The sequence below is a fragment of the Labrus bergylta genome, chromosome 23 (genome assembly GCF_963930695.1).
Source record: "Labrus bergylta chromosome 23, fLabBer1.1, whole genome shotgun sequence".
Classification (NCBI taxonomy): Eukaryota; Metazoa; Chordata; class Actinopteri; order Labriformes; family Labridae; genus Labrus; species Labrus bergylta.
The window spans coordinates 8,103,503-8,124,501 of NC_089217.1; the positions used below are offsets into that span (position 1 = coordinate 8,103,503).

Consider the following 20,999-nt stretch of genomic DNA (forward strand, 5'->3'; position numbering starts at 1 on the left):
TTCTGCTCCAGCCGCTATGCACCTAATTGATTCTCCCCTTGGAGTAGCAATTTGCATGCTTTGGCGATTTCTCTCTTTTCTCCCAATAGGGCAGCTCACCTGCTGACACTGCTAGCGGAGAGAAAAGGGCCGTCTTTCTCTCTTTAACATACCTGCACACACACTCGCACACAAAGCAGGTTTGCGGGCCGAAGAGGAACAATTAGGGAGGAAATGCAAGTGGTTGCAGAAATAAGCTTCCCTAAAGTCCTGAGGTCATTTGCAAAGTCTCAGCATTAAACACAGTCAACGCAGACAGGCACACACACTCATGTTAAACAATGCCAGTTTGAATACAGTGTTGTGAGCTATGGGTAGAACTGTTATATCTATACTGTCAACGTGATTATCGAGGGGAAATGACACGCTTCATTTAAACATGGTCCCCTATGTGTATCCCCCTGTTCCTTAAGCCTCTACAGTGACAGAAAGGATATAGTAAGCGATTATGTTCACCTTGTTAGTATACATGTGTAAGTTTCACACTGCACACAATATAATTTCAGTCTCCACAAACCAACTCACATCTTTCATTAAAACAACTGTAAAAATCTTGATCAAGAATATGATACTTTTGGCAACTCTTCTAGCTAGGTGACTGATCCATCTAAAATTTTAATATTGAGGGCCCCCCAAAAATAACATCATCAGATTCCCCAAATTTTGTTTCGGTTATTGTTTTCACCCCTAAAGAGAAAGTGAGAATCTGCAGAGCTAGTACAGGCTGCTGCTACTCGAGGAGTAATGACAGAGCAATGAGCCCTTAATGTGCCTCCAAAAATAAAAGGGGAGCTGCATATTAATCTCACACAGGGCGCAGCACTGGAGCACCCAACTCTCATTTACTTAGCCTGAGGGACGGTCATAACAAAGTATTCCTAGGACATTCCCAGACAACCTTAATCAGCAGTAATTATTAATAGGAAAAGAGTAAGGAAGGAGGACAAAAAGAGATTTACAGGGGAAACGAAGGCGTGAGACATAGTGAGAGACTGAGGAAGAGACTGATGAAGAGGCTGTTAAACCACCTTCACATCTACCTATCCTCATGAGTATACACACTACTGCATTCAGACAAAGCTGGCATTCAAAACAACAACAAAGATAAGAAAGACTCAGTAGTCCCCCTTGAGGAATAAATGGGAGTTTTGCAAGCATAAAACCACGAAAAATCTCTAAATGGAAAAAAAAAATCCTCCCTCATCAGTGGTTCCCAGCCATGTCAGTGTGTCTGCCACAGAAATATGTCGGTGAAATGCAATTATCCTCCCTTACGGGGGGCAAGCTCGTTTAGTTGCTGTTTGCTTCTGCCTGCTGATCATCAAGCGCCATTAATTAAAGCTTGCTTTGGTTCTGAGGATTTATAAATCAGTCTCACATACACGCACAGGGACTGATTATTCGAACACATAGTTTATCTAATTGCACGCCATTAATATATGCCTTTTCCCCTGCCTGCTTTTATACTTATGTATTAAAAATAAGGTGTAAACGTGATGATGTTTGAAGATGTGCAAATTGTAGACAGTAAAAACATTTCTAAATAGACAAAATAGTTTAACTCTTTAAAAAAATGAATCATGTCTGCTAAGTTTGATAGAGTTTAAACAATATGTTTAGCATCTACAGTGGAAATGTGTGACAGAGGAAAGGGGAGGGGGCTTCGAGGGCTTTAAGTGTCTTGCTGCAGTGGGCAGGCTGCCAAATTAACTCAAATATCAGTCAGTAAATAAACCAGTTAATTACACATTCACAGACTTGTAGACGTGAAAAACTGATAAAAACTTAATGATTAGCACCTCTCATTTCCCAAAATACATTTGCAGTATTGTTGGGCCTGTGTGCAAAAGCAGTTTGTGTGAGTCTGTTTGTGAGCCTTTTCTCCTTCTGTGAGAGACAAAACTGCTTGACTGACATGTTTCTGTTTTCCTTGTTTTGTTTTATGTGTTCCTAAATGCTGTCAGCAGCCAGCCAGCAGGAATCCCATTATGACTGTAAAAGCAAAGCCAAAACTACATTTATGTTTAAAATGTGTGCAAATTAAGATACTTATCCTTTCTTTGAAGGGAGACAGTTAAGTGTGTGTTCAATATTGCCAGAGGATAAGAGAAATATGTGGCAGATGGATGGTGTTTGCCCTGTTTGTTTGTTTGTTGTCTCTAAAACATATATTTAGTGAGACTGTTAGAAATATTTCTGAGAACGAGGGACAAGACACAAAAAGCCAGTTAGGATCAAAGATCAGCTGCTACAATTTGCCCTGTTTCTGAACAACTATTTTGATGCTGCAAAGCTAATTCCAGCGACATCAGCATTAAACAAAGCTATTATGGATATGTCAGGAGCCATTTTGCCTTGACAAAGATTGTGCAATGGAGAGCGGAGGTCAGACATGACAATTGACACAACAGAAAGCAAGCCTTGACAAAATAATCTTCTGTTATTTTCTGACAGAGAGGGAGGCATTCATGTTGTAGAAATTACTGGGAAATGAAGAAACTGTCAAAAGTGTTTGGTAAACAGCTTAACTTCTCACGGTGTAAAAACGTTTAAAAGCTATCGGATTCACTTAAACACTATGACTCAAATGGGATTAGGCGATTATGGTTGGGTAAGAAGTAGCATAATTACACATAATCCTTTATATTCAAAAAACAGGTTTTTGCACATTTATCTTAGTTCATCTGCGTTTGGGGGAGAAGGAGGTGGATATGACAGGTTCTAGCAACAACAGTTAGGACAACTGCCTTACAGGTAAACAGAGCAATGAAGCCCTGACACAGAATGATGACAAAGATTTAGACTAAAAACTAAAAGTGAGGAAAGTTTAAGTTTATTGGACTCCAGATGTTCAAAGTGACAAGATAGAAAGGTCAGGGAGGTTTCAAATAAGAAAGGAGATGTCAGAAGCATGTCTTGCTCCAGCTTCAAGAAGGTCACTCAATGCTGTATTCATTAGCTTGAACAAGGAGATGTACAGGTAAAAACTGTAATAGCTGTCGTGGCTACATTTGTCTGATGAAGAGATCACACCTTAAACATCACAAAGTATCAGTGGACATTTTTGTAAAAAAAATATATATATAAAAAATGTAATGATTATTAATATTTTCCATTGGATCTCTGGCCCTTTTGCGATTTCTGCACCACTGGGAATGCTTTCAGTAGCTGCTGTGGTTGACATGATGACAGCTGGCAAAGTTCAAGTTGTGCATTACTACTGTGGTACTTTTAAGGGTATCATGTCAGTGCTTCAGGCTGAGCACCTCTCTGTGCGTCTTTTTGGAAGATTAGTTGCATCTCTTAAAACCTCATGCTTGTCAACTCACTGGTGAATATAGGAAGTGGAAGCTTAAGTTATATCAATGGTTATTTAGTGTTATTTATTTGGATGTAGGGAATTGGGTTGTGAGAAGGAGAAGTTGTGGGAGCCACATGCAGTAAATCAGCAAAGGATTTGGAAAAAAAGTAAGCCAAAACAAGTCAGCGAGAGAAACACGGGGACAAAGTGACATAGACAAAGAGAAAGAAAACATGCAGACAGAGATGTGTGTCCCAGATCAGTATTTGTTCTGACTGGAGTGGTGAAGCCCCCCCCATCTCCTCCCAAACCTCCACCCAACCCCCTCCCCTGCTGAGCTTTGGCACTGATCAGAGGAATAAGCATCACTCTGCATCGCAGCCTCACACTGGGATCCGGAGCAAAACAGTGTGTCCCTGCACTCACCCAGCCTAATCACATTCACAAATGTACACTCTATCTCTCTCTTTCTATCACTCTCTCTCTCACACACACACACACACACACTTACTTGACACTTCTGCATAAAATATAAGCAAACACAGCAAGCATACAGAGCAGGAATGCCCCCTAAACACATTGTACCGTGGCACCAAAACATTATGCCCCTTACTACAACATGGGCTATAACCAAATTAAACTTGAGCTAAGTAAACTGAGGCTATTTCAGTTTGTTTGGGGCTGGGAGGTACTACTTCTACTATGCAGGCATGCAGCTCAGGAGAGGTTGTGGCTAAGAGGGAACAACAGCATACAGAGTAAAGTCTGCTGCCTGCAGGAATGAAAGAATTAGCAGGGGGACTGGGCACAGGAGGATTCATTTTTACTATTCTGACAGCCTGGGCACAAACACTTTCTCTCTCTCTCTCTGTCTCTCTCTCTCACAAATCCAATTATATATTACTTGAGAGTATAAACAAGAATCCAAGTCTGCATATGAATGCAGACCCATTTAAGCACTGAAACAATGCTTTCAGGCTAGGCTTACACACAAATATGCAAACAGCCCTAAATAGTAAGGATAAACATGCACGTGCAGTCGGTAAAACAATGAATATCCATGTATGCATTTAATAGGTCAGCACCCTTGGGTTCAACATTATAATTTGCTTTATCTTGCAATCATAATTATTTGTCTCAGTTAAATGGAACAAAGTCATGCAATTATTCCTTAAGATGCAATCATTGAAAAGAAGAATTATGACAGTGCATCATTAACACACAAAACGCTGTGAACAGACAGAGAAAACTTAAATAACGATAGAGTGATCAGGTCTAACACGCCTTTCAGGCTAAGCTAACCCCTGCTGATGTACAAAACAGATGGCACATCTCTCTCAGGAAGACAGCAGCAGCAGAGGAAAAAGAAGGACAGAGACGGTAGAGGGAGAAGGCGGGTGTTCTTGGTTACATCAAGACGTGGATTAGCAGCATGGATTACTGTCACCAGATACCCTGTATAGATCAGGGTTAGGAGGTCTAATCCACCACAGAGCTGTTGATATTATAAAGCAAGCCTGAGGATTGTACTGTCAACAGAGTACAAATGATATGAATGACAGAAAACAGTCTGAGAGACTGTTATTAAGATGTTATAATCAGACCAGTGTTTACTAGAATACAAGTGCTACAAATAATACATTATGTAAAAGTATGAACTCAAGTATTCAGTGTGAACAATTTTCACCTACATTTTTGAAGGGAAACTCCTTGTGCTCAGTCTGCAAAAGAAAAACAGTTTATGACAGAAAGATTTTGATAATCATTACTGATGCTCTGCAGTTTAACAGAGGGAGGTTTTAAGCCTTGCTTTTACTAACTAGGGATTGGACTGCAAATGTACAGGTGTTTTATTTGGTTTTCAACAGATTTTGGTTCATTTTTAGAGGAGTTTTCAAATTTGAGAAACACATCCACTAAGCATACTAATGATGTTTTGAACCTTCATGATTGAATTTGAAGGATTGTTTTGTACAATGTGGAGTCATCTCAATTTCAGAGATTTTAAAGTTGCCAGAATTAAAATGTGAATGTTAAGGCACTCAGTTGGCAAGCAATTCAGTGCTTCCTGAAAATGCTGCTTTTGGGTGAACTTCAACAACAGTGTTTTTGACTTGGCCAGCTGCCATATTAACACAGGCCATGGTGCTTTATCTGTGTTTTGTCTGTGTTTGAACACTGTCCTTGTTCCTGGAATCCTGGGCAGAATCAGGTCTAATCTTTGTGGAGTTACTAGAATATTACATCATTTTATTTTCTGGGTAAAGAGAATTGGCTAGTGACTCAATGTGTTTGAGAAATTATGTGGATATCCACAAACTCCAATTATACCAGTTGGAGTTAGGCATGAATAAGGGGCATAAATTCAGGAAAGCATGTGCAGGGTAAGTGTGTCACACAATTTCTGTGGCACACATTAATTTGCTTTCTTGCTGTCGATCTGTCTGTTTCTGTTTTTCACTCTCAAAGATTGAGTGAGTGCATTTCAAAGAAGAGGTCTAGGCAAAGATCCAACTGAACAACCCCACTGGATTTTAGAGAAATAGCTGACATCTGCCCATCCCCTTTTCCTCGCTCAATCTCTTTCATTTTATGCCACTACTCCTCTTTCACCCTTTCACATCTGAGGCTTACTAATCCTTCTTAGTAGACAGGGTTCAAACACTCTTGTTTTCCAAAAGCACACTTGAAGTCAGGGTCCTTCAGTGTGTTTTCTGAACAGAAATAATGATCTGTGCATTGCGTCCTTGGTTACAATATCACTCGTGGCGTCACTGCACTGCAAAGAGAGAGGAGAATGACAGAGTCCTTGAGGGAGTACAACACTCAAACAGTCCTTGGTTTTCAAGTAAGGTCACTCAAACACACTGACATACACATAGACACACTACACACTCACTCTTGGCTCAGGCTGGGCCTTTGTGCAGTTGGTGCTGATGCAGGCTGAGATTGGTGGAGTATGTTATCGTCAGTGCGGATCAAGAGGCTCTAATGTCATTAGGAAGACTGTTGAAGAGCCCACTGGCCTGCCATCAGCGCTTCCATTTGATTGGGTTAGACTGCGGCTGACTTCCTACATGGGAGGGGCCTCTGTGTTTGAGATGGACCATACATTGGTGTAACAGTTCCAAATTTGACAAGTGATGCTACAACCATACATTTGGCTGATGGAGTGTTTTCAAAAAGAGTGGAGCAAAGCTTTAATATTTCTGTTGAATCTGTGTCTAACAAGAAGCACATATGTAGATTCTGGGTTAACAAAGAAGTTTTCCTCTCAATCGTCTGAACTGCCCACTTGTTAAAGCCATGTTGAGCCACAGAAGCTCAGTATTAATCAAAAAGGAAGAAATATTTTGCTGTAATTACTATAAATGCAGCCAAGAATCTTTCTTAAATGGTGTTGCTAGGCACAGTCTGACAGCTGCTTTCACAGAACAAACTCAAAGCCTCTAGCTCTCTCTTACGCTTGTCTTTCCCATTCCTATCTCTCTCCCAACTCCCTTATTCCCTGTGCTAACAGGCAGACAGGAATGCAGGGCCTTGTAGACAAATCAGCTCTCGCTTCCATCGGCTGCCGGCTGGCACCATCTTTGGTCCCAACACGTCCTTCCTCTCTGCCTCCATCTATCCATCCTTACATCCTTGTACCTCCACCTTCCAGCTCTCCCCTAGCTCTTCTGTTACTTCATGAGAGTGAAATATCTGCCTACCCCTTCCCTCTCCTCACCCCTCTTTGCCTTCTTGGCCTTCTCCCTCTGCCTCATCTTTGGTTTCAAGTATTCTTTTTTTCCTCTTGACACAGTAATTAATTATGAGTCGTAGTTTCCTTGGAGCAGGAATGACTTGGGATGTTTTGCTGCAGAATGAGCAACACTGAAACAAGACACGCCAGGGTATTTGTGCTGCTCTGTGTGTGTATGTAGACTTGTGTGTTTTTGTTAAAGACAGAAACAGCTCAGCTGTCTGTTACCTTGAAGGCAGGATTTTGCTGTGCTGCTCAACTATCATCATGGAAGGGCTTGTATTTATATGGATAATGCCTGCCTATTAGCCTACATCCAGATGCCATATAACTGTCAAACTCTACTGCTCATAGGTTCATCAGTGTCTACATCTATGTAGGCTGATAAGGACCCATGTCAATGTGTACATTTAGCTCAATACATAATATTGATGTAATACTCCAATAAAATGGGTTATAAAAATAGAATTCCTGAAGAGACAGTATCTTATACAAAAATCATATGCAAATATAAAATATGCATATAAAGTTTGTAATGCTATTGTTCTTTGCCCTGAAATATCCAGAACCAGATGGATACAAATTTGACTTGCACGACTACAGACACATCTTTCAACCCTGACAACTTTTTACACAGACAGTGTAACTGCAAGTATTTCCACAAATTCTTCCAACAGTTTTGATGTGACCTCTGAAGTATTAATCTTCCTGCAGTCAGGCTCACAGAGTCTTGGTAAGACATGATTTCCTGCAAAGGTGACATCCTTAAACCTCTTCTTTCACATTAGCTTTTTCACTCTTCCCTGTCACTCCTCTCTGGCTCAGCAATATCCAAGTATGTCAGTGCCACTGAAGCAAGTCATGAATCAGGAATTAGAACACTTAATTTTCCACACATCGCACACTTTGGGCCCTGTTCATACTAAATGCAGGTTATGTAAGACTGTGCAGAGGAGGTTATGTGAACAGGGGTTACGAATTGATGGAAATAGAAAGCATAGTCTGAGGAGAAGAGGCTGTATAATCAATGTGGGACATAAAGCTCTTTTATTTGTTCCCCTAGCATTTCCTCTGATTTTAGAGTCTCCCTTTTTGGTATTGTCCCTCAAAAACCCAAAAGAGTAAATGGACTGCTACAGTAGAATGAAAACCACAACTGCAGATTAGAAAAGAGTGAACTGTAACTTCTAAGACCAAAGTTTGACTAAAGGGTCATCACTTTTTTCAAAGTTATGTACAATCCAAAGTGGTTCAGGGGATTTGGATGGAAACACGCAAAAATAAGTGATCAGGAGGGAGATGGCATTTTGAAGTGTCATAGCAATCAAAGCAGCAGCTTTAATGAACTGCTATCATATTGACTTTGTTCCATTTAATTGTTCAGGTAGGTTTACTATTTCAAGCCTGCACAATACTAGCTCACTCTAACTGGAACCCATCATGCTATTAAGCCAGTTTTACTGTCAATAATTAAACCTGTAATTTTCCTGATGTGACATACCAAAATGTGCTGGGAAAAAATTACAACAGCAGGACATGTAGATACAAAAAAGCCCTCACAGGCAAATACTGTTTGCAGTTACCCAACTCAGAGTCTAAGGGAAGGAGGGGTTAGATAGCCAGGTTGAAACAAGCCTGGTGTCTTGAAGAGAGAAAAGACATGCAAATTTAAACCATAAACAGTTGAGAACCCTCAGATCTTAACCACTGGAATAATATAAATGTGCAAATCAAATGTGTAAGGCTTGTTATGGCGCCACAAAGACAGTACACAGGAGGCCACAGGACTGTCAAATGTCCAACAAACATCTGTGTCAGTCTTGCACAACACATGTTGTGCACAACATACAACACATGTGTTCTTGCACAACACATGTTGTGCAAGACACGCTGTTGTGTAGCTTACAGTAGTTGTCTTGACTTAAGTACTATAAATGTGGCTTATATGAATCAATCACTGTATCAACTTGTATGAGTCACACACAGTTTTTGCCAAGTAATCCTTGCTGTCATCAACATCCGCTGTTACTTAATCAATTATTTTATTTTCAGACATAAATACATTGACCAGAGAGTCTGAATGTTGTTTTTCCCTACAGATTACAGTTTGTTTGATGCTATATAAATAGTGAATCATGCCAACAAACTGCTTCTTACCCATCACCTAAATGAAGTTTTCTGAATGAATCACTGTAAACAGGATCAGATCTGCCCCATTTCAGAGGTTTTGTCATGACTTACCAAAAATGTACTTTCACACTTCTTTTTCCTTACAACTTTTAAATCAATATTCGTCTGTCATTCCATGTAAATCCTTTTTCAGTGTTTCTGCTGCTTTCCCTGTCTTTCTCTCTTAGAGCTGTGCTGAACAGAGCTAAAGCAGACTTGACCTCTGAGATTAACTTCTAAGACATGAAAGCCAGATCATTTAGGAGGCTTTGTGCTGATTAGAATAAAATGTTGAAGTGCTTTAATTCTTCTCTGATCCCTCACTGTTTCATGCATTTTTATATCCAATGAGTATGTCATATGTATCAGTCTGTCAAGTTGCACTTAATATATGAAGTGTTTGAGTGTGTAACCAGATGTGTGGAAATGTGTGTCTGTGCGCTGTGCAGAGAGCAGAACAAAAAAATAAACAATTGAACAAAACAGTCCTATTAATCCATCCCCTCTTATCCCATTTCATCTCTCTCACACACACACACACACACACACAATAGAAAATCACCATGCACATCTGTGTGCCTCATCAGTGCAGCAGCTGATTTGGTTTGCGAATGGATTATAGCTTCTTCTTATAATCCACAGTGGTGATGAAGAAGAGTCTTAAAGATCTCAGCTCCTGGTTTAGAGCGCACAGCTGGAATGAGGTCAGCTGTTCTGCCCTTTTAAATTGTTATTTTTCTTTGTTTTTAAATGACGTTTTAGTGCCTACTAAATTCAGCAAACTATATTCCAATTCATCCAACCAAAACAAGGTAACTATGAAATTCAGAGAGAACATTCTTCAAGACAAGAAAAGTCATTTTTCATATCTTGAATCATATTCAACATAAACAAAGATATACAGTATATAATGTTTTCTCGTGGTGATCCTCTTGATAGCCAAGGGGTTGGGACAAAATCAACAAGGATACCCACATACAAAAATGACTTTGAATATAACTACAGCAAAAAACTACTGCCTCACAAATAACCACTAAGTTGAATTAACACATCATTTGACAGACTGGTTTTCAGTGTACTCTGTTGTGTTTACATCAATTAAAATCTCTCTCTTTTAGTTCAGTCACATTGCCACAGTTAAGCGAGGTTGCCTTTCACATCTGCCTTGCTCTTAACTCCAGCTACCTCAAATAGAAAGAAAAAGAAAAATTCCTGTCCAATTCTCATTTTAAAAGAGTATATGTCACTTGGCCATCCTGTTCCGATGCCAATCCAGGGTAAATTACCTGAGAATATTCCATGTGGAATAGATGGAGAATGTGGAAAAAGCTAGTGAAGACAGAATGTCTACACCTGCAGAGACTTGCCGCCCTGCAGTAATGGTCTCAGAAAAGTGAAAAATGAACAGTTTGACAGGATGTGTCAAAAGTGCCCTTCCAACCACACAAAGTTTCATTTTAAACATATTCAGCAAATGGTGCAGTATAATAACTCCAGCTTGAGGAAGAGCAGAGACAAGGAGAAGATATGGCTGGCAAATCAAATGAGCAGAATTGGAGACGACATGTAGCCGTTGCCTTAACGGTGAAAGCAACAACAAAAAAGGTTTGGTATTTAAAGCTTACAAGGTTAGATAACAATAAAGTAATAACCAAAATAAATGATGACCGTCAAATAATATAATACAAAGGAGAATCTTAACACTCATTTATGTGAACATGTGAAAAAACACATTTGTAATTTTATATATCAATATGTTTTAACTTAGAGTGTTTAAGTTCAATAAATGCATGCAAGGCAGATGTTAGGGGAAATTAGTTATGCTACAAGACAATCAAATGTATGAGTATGTACATGTGGGTCTAAGGCTAGTGCCAGTCTATTCAGCCATAAATCTACACCACAAGCTTAATTGTCAGCGTCATACTTGGTGTGTGATGTCTTGAAGCACAAAAAGGCAGCTGAGAAGAGGAGGGATGAGAGGTCTAGTGGGACGATGGCCATGATTAAATGATTCACAGACTCATAAACCCACTCTGTCATCATTCTGGAAGACGCCAGAGAATCATTCACACTTAGTAGTACATACAGAACATGCGCACACAGATTACAAACCAAAGGCAGTACACAAGCATAATAAAATACATGCTGCTACAGGATCTCTTTTGCCTATAACATACTGCCCACAAGAAGTTTTCAACTTTATGTCGTAAAAAGGGGGAACATACGGACTGCACATGAAATACTTTGATAGTGTTGCAAAACATCTAACTTCTTTTTAGGGTTACTGGCTCTAGCTGTTGGGGATTCTGGACGGGGTACAGCCCAGTTTTTAGACAGAGCGCATACAAGAAGACGAAACAGAGTATCAACAGGTGTAGTATTTGTGCCAACATAAAGAGCTCAGCTTAAGAGGGTTGCCAACTGTGACGCTTTAACAAATCGCATTCAGATGTGACATTAACTTTGATTTATGAATAGTTTTCTAAAGCAGCAGCCATGACTCTGCTGGAGTTCATTATTGACAGCCAACATTTATAATTTTGGCAAACATTTATAGGTGGAATTTGCTTGAAAATACTGACCCATTAGAGCTCACAACGTTTAATAACTGTTACAAAAAAAAACATACATGAAAATCAGCAGGAAACACACTTGAAGGCTATATATTAACTTAAAGGTGGGTAAACATAGTTTATGCCAAGTAATAACCTCCGCTGTTGAAAAATCGGTCCATTTAGATCTGATGATGGATAAGCGTTTTTTTTTTACAATAAGGCAGGTAGCTGATTTAATAAACAGGTGGACGCGGTGTAACGGTTTGCCCCCCTCACACACACACACACACACACACACACACACACACTGTCTCCCCAGAAACGTTCCCCCTGCATTTAACTCCAAAGCCTATGGCATAAACACATCAGACAAGCTTTCTAGCGGGCCGTTCACAGTTGCAAGTGAGAGGATGCAAATTGTTATCCAGCGTTTTACCCCCACCTCCTCTCTCTTCCTCCCCTGCTTTCGTCTCTCCACAGCTGGTCATGGCCATTTTTATACTTTGATTTTCTGCAGGCTTTACCTCATCACATTGCTTTTCCCAGACACATGGAGGAAAACCTCTTACACACCAACTTAAACATGAACAAACAAGCGCACACAACATAACTATCTGGTTGCCAGATTTGCCGGTGGGCCCAAAACAAGCTAATCAAAGCTGAGCTGGAAGGACTGCCATGACGATGCAGAACGAATGGACACAAAGAAAGGGGAGGGAGAGATGAAAACTCTGTCAGAACTTGTGCATTCTCCACAGTTACATTGGTTGACTCAGAGAGAGGGAAGGGATAGCCCTTTTGTGAGCCAACAGCGAGAAAAAAGTCAGAGGGAGGATGCTTGATGGAGTACAACAAAGTGGCTCACCTTTCCACTTCTAGTCTGTCATCTGGGGATTTGAGTAGTGCTGCTGTCTACAGAAACTCCCAGTACTCTGTGTGGGAGGTGGCAGAAGGAGATTTGCAGTCAGTACAGAGAGGTTTGGTTATAACACCCAATTACTTTGTCCATATAGATAGAACTAGACACAATGTTGGTGCAAAGACTTGATTTTCATCAAATGGACCATTAATGCTGAAATGTGTCATTGATTAATCAAAGCAACTGTAAACCCTTTCATCATTTGCAGATTTAAGAGCCCACATAATCACATAAATAATGGCTAATACATCAATATTGAGAACTGTCTAAAGTTCTTGTCCTAATGTCCTCTGAAACAAGATAGAAAAAAACTGCTGAGCACAATCTAAAACCCACTCCATCACTCTCATAGTGATGATAATCAGTGCTGAGAATGACAACAAGGTGCTTTTCCCTCACTGCCCATTAAATGTTAATGGTGAAACTGAGTCCATTACATTTCAATTTGATTCAATAAGCTTTATTGGCATTTACTGTCATATAAAAAGGTCAAAACTCCATCATAGTACCAACCCCTCACGTCGCTTTAGTGCCTGCTGTTATTTTTCAAGCAAATCACAGCATAAAGGACAGTTGCAGTGCAGGGGTTCTCAGTTGACAAATCATGTTGCCATAGGAACACTGTTAGTTGCGTAGGTGGCAGGTAAGGATGCTGTGTGTCACTATAGTGGGAAGCTTTAATAGGTACTCCCTGCACTGAGCAGAAATGCAAGCTTTACCTTAAAGGAAGTGAGCTTCACAGTTTCAACAATCTTCTTAACACAGAAGGGAACTGAGAAGGTGACATGAATCAAATGTGTTTCAGAGCTGAAGGATTATTTGTGCCAAAGTCTAAGGGTGATCATTAACCAGTTTTGGGGGGAGATAGGTTAGCTGGGGTTCATAGCCAAACTTTCAGAGCAGTCCCTCTTTTCCTGGCAAGTTTAATCACAGCAATCGCAAATCAATACCCGTCAGTGATCCAGAATAACAAATGAAACACGTTTTTATTCCAGGAGAGCAACAAATTTCTCCCCAGCACTTGGCTAGAATTGGGCCCTGGCTAAGAGTCAATCACTGCATTCGCACAGCAACTCAAGCCATTCCAAATCCCATCAACAGAAGAAAAAAATACTCAAGAAAGGCAAAATCCCAAACTCAAAAGGGAGTAGCACACAGAGAGAAGAATAACATGAAAACCCAGTGTAAGCCTTGTTAAATCTCTCTGTAACATCCCCAACATTATACTGCTTGACTATGATACATCCTGAGGGGAGGGGGGGGCAGGAAAAGGTGGAGTGATGCAGGGAGGGTATTACAGTAAAGCATATCCTCCCCCTACTCCTCTGGCTAAAGCGCAACAGGGGGTCCTGTCTGAGCCTGCTGTTTCACAATTACTGTGTTAACACTGCATACTGATGCCCCCTGACACTGCTGACACTCAGAGAGTACAGGAAGAGAGGGGGGGGGGGGGGCAAAAATAGAGAGGAACAGAGAGTGTGTTGTGGCTACAAATGTGGTGACACATATCATTAACTTTAAATCCCCAGGTCATCCCAACAGAGGATCCCTCCTGTGAGGAAACAATATAATGCAGCAAAATGATAGTAATCAAACACAGTAATCACATTCACAGTGTATTTTACTATCAACACAACTCAATAGGGCCATTCCTACAGTGGTCTGAAAACATCTGTCAATCACACCTGCCATAAGGTTCAGTAAGGATAAAGCATATTAAATGAAAGCAATGAAACAGGCATTCTGCATGGAAGTTTTTCTAACTTTTTTCTACAGCAAAAATTGGAAACACGTTATCTAGACAATATGGAGCTCAGCTATGTTATACTACCTGTTGTGTCTATCAACCAGTGGACGTTAACATTTACTACAACACTTTGACGGCACTGCAGGCACTTGTGTTCACTACTTAACCTTGACCTCACAGTTTTAATAATGTAGTACACAACATTAGAATAACAAGCTTAAGCAACATAATAAAACATATTGAAAGAATGGAGTGCCAAAGGTTGAAGACATGTCTGCCTTTAAAGGGTGCCTCTGGGATAAATTACGTGCCATAACAAACATGGCTGTAGTTCATATGTTGGTTGTACATTACATGATAAATATTGAGAGCGCTGAGGTATGTCTGATATGGATTAATAAAACGTGTGAGCACGCATGCATGCATACTTAAGCATGCATGCCCCTGCTTCTTCGGAAGAAAACAGCATTATGGGCCTAATCCTTGTGTGGACTCAAGGCGCCGGCACGAAAGGAATTGAGAGAGAGCGAGAGGGGGGAAAAAAATGCCCTTAGACCGTCTGCAATTTTCTCATCATTTCATGCATCTGAAACAAAACTAATTTAGTGCTTGTCATGCTCGGCTTGGCACACACAAACATAAGAGCCAATATGCACAGCGTGTCACCTGCTGCTGCATCAAAGAGATCCATTTATATATATCAGACTTCATATGAATCATGCAGACCTCGGAGAAATGCTTAACATGGTCTTATCTAAAGGAGCAGTCTGGTAAGCCCACTGATATGTTGGTGCCTTTCCACGTCTCCCTGATCCCCATCTAAGACATCAGCATCCCAAGTCTCATTCTGGCTGTGTATCCTGCCACATAGGTCATTCCAATGTCAGTACAGTCGGGTTGTTTTTACCCAACCCTAAACACGAACACACAGATAAAGTTATGTGCTTGGCAGCTTAGAGTGAAGCAGAAAGATATGGCACTAGAGAGCTGGAGGCAGAAACAGTCAGAGAGAGAGAGAAGGATTGAGAGAAAAGATGAAAGGAAGCATGAGAGAAGGCCGGAGGGAGAAAATAAAATTGGTGCGACTGCGATATAGTAGCGTGTACATGTATTGGGCCCCATTATAAAGGCACGTGACAGCTTAATAGGACTCTAGTTGCCAAGAGGGGAAAAAAAGGACGTCCTGGAAACAGCAGGATATGTGTGCACACACACACACACACACACACACACACACACACCTCTATCTCCTCTGCAGGAGTCATACATATGCTGAGTAAACTATTCTGAGGAGAACAAAGCTCCTCATTAAATTGGACACTGTGACAAGTATTGATTCCCCCAATACAATTTACAACCCCTATTGTTTGGAGATCCACACTTCAGATCTCTGCTGTCATTTTCTGCAGCAAACATCATGCAACTCTGGGTTGCATTACCAATGAGTTAATTACTTACTCGTGAGCCATTACTGTCCTAATGTAGCATAGAATCCTCCCCCAAATTAGAAGTTAAATGACAACCATCAAGCCGTCCGTTACTGATACCATCTCTCTAATAACATGTCAACCGAAACAAAATAGGGGTTTTTTTCTTTTAAGTTCACCACACACCAAGTTCAAATCCTGTCTCCAAGGTCAAGTCCATATGAACAAGATAATAAATACAGGAGTTTACAGTGGTAAGTAAAGGTCTAGGAGAACTGTAAGGGAATGGCTTTAATTTAAAAAAAAGTATTTTGTTAAACTAAGCTGACAAAAAAGTGACTTTCCAGACAAACCTAAACTCTCCATATATATAACAGGCAGCTAAGAAAGAATACGAGCGGCATCCTCTAACATTATAAATGTTGTTTTATATAAGCCCTGCAGCAACTGTTGAAAAATCATTTGTCTACTGAGAGAAAATATTGGAGGCAGATTATGTTGGGAAGAGCAGTTGGTGACACGGAAATACAATTTACAATCTTCTCTGTGGTGTTTGGTGGCATGGGAGAGCAGGAGGAGGGGATCTAATTGGACACTAGCCTGCGTCTGGTAGTCCTGTCACAGCCCAGAGGGGTTTAAGTGTGTGTGTGTGTGTGTGTATATTTGTGTGTGTGTCTGTTAGTGAGAGAAAGAGAGAGAGAGAGAGAGAGACATCAAGGAAGAAAGCGAGCAGCAGAAAGAGCATGAGAACAAACAGAGGGCTCCATTCAGGTCCGCGACCCACAGACACATCATTCAGTCTGACATGCCGATACATCTCTGTGACCAGAGGATTCGTATTGGGTCTCGCCAGGCAAGTCAGTCACAGATGCATCATTCACACACATTCACACACACAGACACACTTCTGCTGAGTCTTGACTACACTTCGACCAGGCATTTATATCAATATGGAGATTCTCAATTCATTCTCATTCATAGTTTTCCCCCTTGCAAAGATTTATTGCAAAGATTTTCAATGGAGCTCATTCTTGCAAGTGCACAGCCCCCAAATTGTAATGAATGTCTTTCCTACCAAGGTTGGAGTCAGAGTTTATCCATTAGCAAGCCATAATATTGACAGGGCCGTGCTCTGCAGGTCCAAACTGCAGCCTTGTAGCCGTAACATTGGCCGACAGACAAGGGGTAGTATGTCAATGTGAGGTGCTTACAGGCCGATAAAGGCTGCTGTTCCAATTCCTATAGGCAGGACTTGATGGACAGCACACAGGGAGAAAAGGAGAGAGGGAGGGTGACAGAGTAGTGCCAAGTGCTCTTACTGCCTTTAAGAGTTTTCAGCTGAGCTGGAATTTGGTGAAAGGACAAGGAGGCAAGACACAGATAAGATGGGATTATCAGACTGCTCAAATGTCTTTCCTTTGACAGAAGCAGAATACACACACAGTTCTACACACCACAAACACATCCTCTAAGGGGAAATGCAGACTAAATGCAATATCAGGATGAGTTGAGAAACACATATTGAAAAACAGACTCACACAATCAAACTAGCCTATCAGCCTCAGTCACATTGACACAGACAAGAAGAGAAGATTCATCATGCTCATCATACAACTGTGTGGGTGAGCTCTCCTTAAACTCACATTTAAAAGCATCAAACAGTTGAAAAATAACAATGAGTGCAACAATCAACCAACAGTATCAAATACTTGATTATGAAGTTTGTTTTAAGCTGTCACACAAGGAACCAGAACAGCATCTGAGATACCTAAATGAAAATAAAACATGTAATCTAATAATAACCCAGGGATTGTCTATACCTTCCCAATGTAAAAACATATGTTTATACTTTATGAATTATTCTATGGAAAGACTCTTCAATAACTGAAAGTAAAACAAGTTGTACTTGAAAAAAGCATTGCCCATAAACAAACCAATCATAATGCTACTGTGCCATCTTATCAATTAAAGAGGATTTTAAAATCATCTTATTGTATCAATCTATCCACTGCACCAGCCGGTGAAACCACACTGCCCCTCATGGTTTTTCCAGGATATAGCCTCATCCCTGCAGCCACACTCTGTTGCGTGTGCACCAAACACCACTAAGCCTTTAATTAGGGTTTTTTGGACAAACCGAACACACAACTTGAAGTTTGTGATCACAGAGCTTCCTGTATGATATATGTCCAGCAACAATGCTTTGGTGTACATGGAGCTGTAACATTTTCAGGGACAAAACTGAATTGATGCATTGAGTGGGGAGTGCAGGTGTAAAGAGGGAGGGAGAAACCGGCAGCGGGGGCTCAGAGTGCTCAGTGTGACTGCTGTATAGGGATCTGCATTTTGCATAGGCTTGAGCAGCTGCCTCATGTGCAAGTGGTGGGGGCTAGGGGGCACGATGCTTCAGGGAGACAAAGTCCAAAGTCACATTAGGAATCAGGGACCTACATCACACTACATGGTTGAGACACCAGTTCTACAGAAGAGCCTGCACTGATACTTCCCCTCCTTAAATGTCAAGAAATCCGCTCCAGCTCCAACAAACCCTCCCATTGAAGTGGAGCTAACACTGATGCCAGGAAATGACACAGATACACTGAGCTAAACTGTGTGAGTAATTCTGTGTACAATTAGAATGTGGACAAAAACTTAGTTAGAAACTCCAAACAGAGCACATACATCATTTTAAGACAGTGTTAACTGTAACAAAGTCTTAAACATTCAGCCTCAAGGAAAAATTACTCATCTTTGCTCATCATCACATCCCTTGACTTACTCTACCGGGCACAGCTCCAACACAACGCGAAACAGGGAGCAATGATGAAGATGATCTAAGTGGATGTTGTCTATAAAAATTCCTCGAAATTGTCTCACTTAATCGAAGTCGAAGCAGCGTATTTTTTAAACTGTAATTTAGCAGAGAATTAAAAAGGTGGCTTCTGAGGAAATTATTTACATTTTCTCTTCTTAAAACATTTAATATCTGAAAACAACATTAACCAGAACAAAATCTAACATTGTTCTCTCATACTGTAGCCTATTAAAAGCAAATATGCTTCAAATAATATTTTACTATTATGACAACAAAGTTATTTTATAGTAAACACAGTATGTGATTCTGTAAAATACTATAATAAAACCATAGGTAATAATATATAACGTATGATAAAAGTCATATTAAGGTAGACAAAGCTGCTGCTCCATAAGTCACTGTCGAGATGAGCCTTCAGTCAAGTTCAAAAGCTTTGTTAGACACTGGTGTATCACAGCAATGCTTGAAGCCACATGGAGAGAAATGTGCCACCGATGTTGAATTTTTCATCACACGTTACGAATAACAACGCATAGTCGACAGGATTGCTCTTGTGTAAGTGTGTGGCTGCATTCTGAGTTCTAAAAATGTAATCCTCAAAGTAACATGCTTGACCGGTCCCAGCCAGGTTGTATAAAATCTTTCCAACGTGGATTCTTACTGATGCAAGAAATGCTTCAAACTACATGAATCCAAAGAACTTACCTAAAAAAATTTAAAAAAAACACGCCATGTTCTTCAGTGTAACACAAAGTGAGTCACGGTCTTACAGTCGCTAAGCATTCTGATAAAATGAGGAGTAGCCTAGTTAAACAAATGTGATAGTTTGGTCTATTTCCATGATTTAAAGGAGAGCCACGGGAGATGCAGTCCAGTAGTCTACACGCCTCTAAACGCTAGTCCTACACACAGAGTTCATCCCCGATGCACTGCGTAAATCTGACGCGGAGTCCCCTGATACAGCTCACAGTTTTTAACCTTCAGAGTTTTACGCTTCGAGATGAGCAAGCACTGTTTGGGCATGCAGCTCTCTCGGGCTTATAGTGAATGAAGGACATGAATGATAAGACACGCCAAACGAACGAAATCCAAGGTCCTACGTGGGGAGATAATGTGTCATTAACATTTCTGAACATCTCCATGGGGTTAGTTTACGATCCAAATGGACAGGTTCGGCATGAAATCCGCCCGATCACGGGAGTGCGCAAGCAGGCATGGCGCAGCCAGAACAGGTGCAACACGCCTCCGTCACCTGGCTGCTGCAGTGGCTTCCCTTACACCTCAAACCTGTCTATAATGGCACCAAGCTTCTCTAAAAACAGTCCGCGTTGTGGGATCTAACACTGTGACAAGCCTCTCTCCTTACCTGTAATCTTTGCAGATATTACTTCACAGCCGCATCGACACTGCGGATAAGAGGCACGTCCAGAGCAATCCCCAACTCCGTGTACTCCCCTCCAAAAATGGGAAATGCTTAGAATAACGTTATATCCTGATCAAAGGGCTTGTCCACTTTAAATCCCCGGTAGAGGTGTAGTTAGAAGGCGATTCCTGCACGTGAAGAAGAAATAGCAGCAGACTTCCAGCAGCATCCCCGATCAGCAGGACCCTTCCACACCGCTCTGAGCGCTCTGACACCCGGGAGCTAAACCTTCCATTCCCGGCGAGGACGCACTTGGTATGCCGCTGGAAAAGCCGCTGCGCCGTATGAGATACCGCAGGAGGCAGTGCTTGTGTGCGTGTGTGTGCGTGTAAATGTGTGTGTGTGAGAGAGCGTGTAGAAAAGCGTGTGTGAAGAGATGTGACTCAGTGCGGTGCTCCTGCTCGACTGAGGTGCTAAGGGTGCTGCAGCGGAGTGCGAGAGGGAGAGAGGCAGCAGGGGAGGGACGGGGGAGAGAGAGAAGCGCGCTGCCTCGGAGTTTGCAGCTTCGCGGAGAATCTTGAAGCTCGGGAGGGACAGAGAAGAAGGCGCTTTGCCCGTTTTTTATAAAAGACTCTGTTTTACAGAGCTACAGAAACACCTCGTGTCTGAAGGGGGCTGAGTTTTTGGTTACATTATTAAATCTCGTGGCAAAAATCACAAGCACAGCAAATCATGATTCAATTTCCTTTAAACACATGACACAGACAAGTTGCGCTTCAATGCAGTTGCATGTTGATCTCCAGTGTCACTGTTAAAACAATCGCCTTTATTAGGCATACTTTAATCAAATCTTTAAAAAGTTAGATTTTCAGGCTTTACTGCCCCACCCTTTAATGTTTTTTTTTTTTGTAACCTATAC

General features: G+C 41.1%; 1 protein-coding gene across 1 annotated transcript in view; it reads right to left on the reverse strand.

Moving 5' to 3' along the window:
* plxna4 (plexin A4) overlaps positions 1-20,626 on the reverse strand; it is a 208,183-nt gene extending 187,557 nt beyond the window's left edge. The window contains exon 1 of the mRNA XM_020652671.3: positions 20,084-20,626. The gene's annotated coding sequence lies outside the window, so the exon portion shown is untranslated. The remainder of the gene's footprint in view (positions 1-20,083) is intronic.
* Between the last annotated feature and the right edge of the window lie 373 nt (positions 20,627-20,999).